The sequence below is a fragment of the Trachypithecus francoisi genome, unplaced genomic scaffold (assembly GCF_009764315.1).
Source record: "Trachypithecus francoisi isolate TF-2019V2 unplaced genomic scaffold, Tfra_2.0 Lachesis_group20, whole genome shotgun sequence".
In the NCBI taxonomy this organism is placed as follows: Eukaryota; Metazoa; Chordata; class Mammalia; order Primates; family Cercopithecidae; genus Trachypithecus; species Trachypithecus francoisi.
In genome coordinates this window covers 52461592-52467591 of record NW_022681466.1, presented here as the reverse complement: position 1 = coordinate 52467591, position 6000 = coordinate 52461592, and positions in this window count along the sequence as shown.

The following is a 6000-nucleotide window of genomic DNA, read 5'->3' as shown; positions in this document are numbered from 1 at the left end:
GTCTTGTTTTGAGAAGTGTCTGTCTGTTCATGTAGTTTGCCCACTTTTTAAAGGGGTTGTTTTTTTCTTGTAAATTTGTTTAAGATTTTAACTAATTTAAACAGCCACATGTGGCTGCTGGCTGCTCTTTGGGGCAATGCAAGGTAAAACATAGAAGGTTGTAAAAGAGAAGATCACTGGATTTTGTGGTTTGCAAACCCTACCTTTAAAAAAGCTTCTGCAGGCCAGGCATGGTGGCTCACGCCTGTAACCTCAGCATTTTGGGAGGCCGAGGTGGGCAGATTGCTTGAGGTCAGGAGTTCGAGACCAACCTGGCCAACATGGTGAAACCCCAACTCTACTGAAAATATAAAAATTAGCCATGCATAGTGGCATGTGCCTGTATTCTCAGCTACTTGGGAGGCTGAGGCATGAGAATCACTTGAACCTGGGAGGCAGAGTTGCAGTGAGCCGAGTTTGTGACACTGCACTCCAGCCTGGGCAACAGAGCAAGACTCCGTATAAAAAAAAAAAAAAAAAAAAAAAAACCTTTGCAGAAATGTCAGATTGGAAGAACAGGTTTCATAACTGTTTATTTCAGAACCACTGATTTAATCTAGCCGCTTCATCTGAAAGATGAGAAAACCAAAGGCAGAAAAGATGAGTCATTTTCCTGAAGTCACACTGAGTTGCTTTAGTGAGAGGAGGAGGAGCTGGTCACGGTTTGGGTTGGTTTGTTACTCTTTAGAGCAATGGACATTTAGGTTAGCCAGGGGCTTCATTCATTTTGATGTCAGCTCAGTTGTTAGTGTGGGCAGTCGGTTCCTGGAAACTGCAGCTTTGAGTGAAACCACATACCATAAGCCATGAGAACTCTCAACTGTGGCTCATATCAGTTAGCCTACAGTGAAACTGGTTTTGTCACACAGCACATCACCATTTCACTTAACATCACAGTGTCTAAGAACCTCTCGATGACATTAAGTGAGGACTTATTATAAAAAAAAAGAAAGAACCAGATTTTTGTCTCCCGGGCTCCCAGAACTCCATGAGGAATCTTGTAGTGGCTCGCCCTTTCCTGAAGCCCCAGAGTTCATCCTGCCTCCTATACACTACAACCTCAGGCTGTGCTGCCTGCCTGCACCGCAGCATAGGTAAATCACATGCAGTAGGACCACATTTCCCTGCAGGTGTACTCCTCAGCCCCTCACGCATGGAGGGCTTTAGAAATGTTTGTGTGGACTCTACTCCCAGCTTTGAGGGCTGAACCGCTAGTGAGTCGTGCAGGTGGCTCATGAGAAGGTGTCTTCAGCGTTTCCTTGGGGGAGCTGCTGGACACAGGTAAACATTCAGCAAGGAGCAGGATGGGGCTTCGGGGTGCTGCCAGTCCACTGACCCTGGGTGACTCCAGGAGGAGAGAAGCCAGCAGAGCTTTGCATAGTTACGACAGTTTTTAGAAGCAGCAAGCAAGGAAGAAGAGAAGAGTTAATGAAAATGAGGTAGCCAACTTTACAGAAAGGCAGAAGAAGAAAGGAGAGGAAGAAAATTCCAGGAAAGTGTTTGTCCAGAGGCCTGAAGCGTGGTCCTGGGGACAGAAGATGGCAGGGAATCGTGTGGGTCCTGAACTGAGGGCATAGAGAAGACCTGCTCTCACGATGCCACAGAAGAAACCAGAGGCCCCTGCTGAGCCACGGGGCTTCGCCTGCCTTCAGGTGCTGTGCAAGGCCAGCACTGCCTGAGCTGCTGGTGGGCCAGAGGAAGTGGACCCAGCCAGGGGGCAGGAGGTGTTGACCTGTGCTCGCAACGCAACCAGACCCTGTGTCACAATGCCAAAGCCAGGGAATCTCAGGGAGGAAACGCTGCAGGTGGGGACTCCCTGAGTGTTTGTCAAATGAAAACAGAGGAAGTAAGAAAGATGGGGCCCCAACCACTCCTGAGATGTGAACTCCTGTGATTCTGTCTCCAGGGAGAGGCTGTGCAGCATCCGCCTGAACATGTCTGGGACACAGCCGTCCTCTTGCCATGGGAAGGCTCTTGCCCACAGAGGAGTAAAGGAAGGGGCGCTGCTTCCTGGACCAGCTCACCGTGGTCGCTGTCTCCTCTTTCCCAGTCTCAAACCCTCAGTTCCGTCAGGGCAGATAGTGAGAGGAACCATTTAAAAAGCGAATTATGGCCGGGCGCGGTGGCTCAAGCCTGTAATCCCAGCACTTTGGGAGGCTGAGATGGGCGGATCACGAGGTCAGGAGATCGAGACCATCCTGGCTAACCTGGTGAAACCCCGTCTCTACTAAAAAATACAAAAAACACTAGCCGGGTGTGGTGGCGGGCGCCTGTAGTCCCAGCTACTCGGGAGGCTGAGGCAGAAGAATGGTGTAAACCCAGGAGGCAGAGCTTGCAGTGAGCTGAGATCCGGCCACTGCACTCCAGCCTGGGCAATAGAGCAAGACTCCGTCTCAAAAAAATAAAAAATAAAAAGCGAATTATTCCAAATCAATCTCCAGTTAAAATCCCAACAAACTTTATTCTTGAACTTAACAAAATAATTAAAAATTCACCTGCAAGAATAAACAAGAAGAAAGTGTAGAGAAAGAGTGCTGATGAAGGCAGGTTGCCCTGCCTGATTGAAAAGGTGCTATGAAGGCTCCCTTCACACGTCATTCTGCCCACCCTGGCGTTGCAGAAGGAAAGGCACAGTGGAAACAGCCATGAGCATGGCCCCTGCAGCTCATGTTTCAGAGTAGTAATGACATTGAACTGAGTGGGTTGAGGAGGTCTGCATTTTCTTAAATTTTAAAAGATAAGCAAGCTGGGCACGGTTGCTCATGTCTGTAATCCCAGTACCTTGGGAGGCCAAGGTGGGCGGATCACGAGGTCAGAAGATCAAGACCATCCTGGCTAACACAGTGAAACCCTGTCTCTACTGAAAAAAAATACAGAAAATTATCCAGGCATGGTGGTGGGCACTGTGGTCCCAGCTACTCAGGAGGCTGAGGCAGGAGAATGGTGTGAACCCGGGAGGCGGAGCTTGCAAGTGAACCAAGATTGCGCCACTGTACTCTAGCCTAGGCAACAGAGCCAAGACTGTCTCAAAAAAAAAAAAAAAAAAAAGGATAAGCAGAAGTTGCCAACCTTGATTTGGGAGATAATGAGCCATATAAAATAAAAAGAAGGTGACTAAAACAATAACATGAAAAGGATCAGAATTGGAATTCCAAGGAACCCCAGAGTTATTTGCTTGGGGGACAATAGGTTGCTTTCCACCACCACAGAGATGTGATTCACTCCTTTGCATCAGACGTGAAAGAAGTCAGGTCAGGTGTTGTGGTTGCTATAGCTGTAGAGCAAACCACCGTGAAACAGTGGATTAGAATAACAACAGTGTTCATTTTGTTTGGGCATGACTGCTGTCTGCTCCTTGGTCACCAGCCCTCATGGCTGCCGCTGGGACAGTGGGGCCGCCATCTGTCTCCATGCAGCCTGTATACTTGGCCAGCGTGAATTTCCACATACTCCAGGAGCCTCAGGGGTCCAAGAGAGCATTCCAAGAATCCTGGGTAGGAACTTCAAGCTCTTAGGAACTGGCCTTCTGAGTCCCAAGTCACTTACTCCACATTCGAGCAAATTGTTAAGGCCAGCCTAGATTCAAGCGGAGGAGAATTGGACTCTGTTTCTTAAATGGAGGATTTCTCAGAATCTGTAGACATCTTTTTTTTTTTTTTTTTTGAGGCGGAGTCTTGCTCTGTAGCCCAGGCTGGAGTGCAGTGGCCAGATCTCAGCTCACTGCAAGCTCCGCCTCCCGGGTTCCCGCCATTCTCCTGCCTCAGCCTCCCAAGTAACTGGGACTACAGGCGCCCGCCACTCGCCCGGCTAGTTTTTTGTATTTTTAGTAGAGACGGGGTTTCACTGTGTTCACCAGGATGGTCTTGATCTCCTGACCTTGTGATCCGCCCGTCTCGGCCTCCCAAAGTGCTGGGATTACAGGCTTGAGCCACCGCGCCCGGCCGACATCTTTAACCTATCACATAAGGAAAAAAACATTAAGGCCTGCCTTTCTAGCAAGGGTTGAATTGCATCTTGCTTCCCTCATTTACAGCCAAGTCTTCTTCAAAATTTTTGGAATGAAAAGGACAAGGCATTCCTTTACGATCTGTTTGAGACAGAATCATATAATTACTAGAACTCTTATTCATGACTTTGGAATCCACATTGGCCTATTTTGTCTATATGTGATGCCACTAATTATATATATATAATACATATATAAATACATATATATATAAAATACATATATATATAATATATATATAATATTATATATATATATATATATTTTTTTTTTTTTCGAGACAGAGTCTCACTTTGCTGCCCAGGCTGCAGTGCAGTGGTGCTGTCTCGGCTCACTGCAACCTCCGCCTCCCAGGTTCAAGCGATTCTCCTGCCTCAGCCTCTTGAGTAGTTAGGATTACAGGTGCCTGCCACCACGCCTAGCTAATTTTTGTATTCTTAATAGAGACAAGGTTTCACCATGTTGGCCAGGCTAGGCTGGTCGCGAACTCCTGACCTCAGGTAATCCACCCGCCTCGGCCTCCCAAAGTGCTGGGATTACAGGCGTGAACCACTGCACCCAGCCCACCACTAATATTTTTAATAATGTGTATTATTTTTACAAATGTGTAATTTGTAAAAGTAATAGATGGTCATTGTGAAAAAATGTAAACACATTAAGATGAAGAAGAATTGAGTTAAATGTCAGCTCACTTAATTTGGTTCCTACTTCTGGCATATCGAAATCTTTTTGGATACTAACCATCTATTAATTTGCTATTCTCTATCCTTCCCAGACTTCTCTGACCACATCAGAAAATGTAGAAATGCACAGGTCCAACCTTTTAGGTTGACATGTATCAAATAATGAGTGAAAAACATCAAGTACCTAGAAGGTGCTGCATATAGCAAACCCATCAAAAATCAGAATATCAGTTTTCCCATGAGCTTTACAGGAACATGTGAAGATTAGCAAATGGAGTAATAGAGTGTTTTTTGTAAAAAATTTTTTAAAAGTTTACTCAGCCTAGGCCGGACATGTTGTCTCATGCCTGTAATCCCAGCACTTTAGAAGGCCAAGGCGGGTAGATCACCTGAGCTCAAGAGTTCAAGACCAGCCTGGCCAACATGGCGAAACCCCATCTTTACTAAAAACACAAAAATTAGCCAGGCGTGGTGGTGTGTGCCTGTAATTCCAGCTACTTGGAGGGCTGAGGCAAGAGAATTGCTTGAACCCAGGAGGTGGAGGTTGCAGTGAGCCGAGATCATGCAACTGCACTCCAGCCTGGGCGACAGAGCAAGACTCTGTCTCAAAAAACAAATAAATAAATAAAAGTTTTCTTAGCCTAATTGATAGATAATTCAGATATTTTCAGCTCCCCATTTTGAACAGTAATGCTGCAGTAAACGTCCTTGTGGGTATGTCATGTCCATTTCCTCTATACCAGACACCTAGATGTGATATTACTGAGTCAAATTGTATTTTCATTTTCCAAAACATACTTCCATTTGCGTTCTTAAAAGCCTGTATCATTTTATGTTCCCATCATAAGACTACCCATTTCCCCACATCTTCATTAACCCTATGGATTAAGAGTTTTTTTCAATTTTTGCCAGTTTAATGGGTGAACATGATACGTTACCATTTTATTTTCTATGAGACTGAACATCTTTTCGTACATTTCAGACTATTTGTGTTTCCTCTTCAGTATGTTACTGGTTCATTTCCCTGCCAATTTTTACTTGAGTTATCTGTCTCTTTCTTAGTGATTATGGGAATATATTCTGGATACTAGACATTTGCTATATATATACATATATATATACACACACACACACACACACACACATACACACATACATACTGGTTTTAATTTTGTCATACAGAAACTTAAATTTTTGTAGTCAGATTTCTCAGTCCTTTCTTTTATGTTTTTTGTTTTGTTTTGCTTTTGTATTTTGTGCCTTATATGGCTT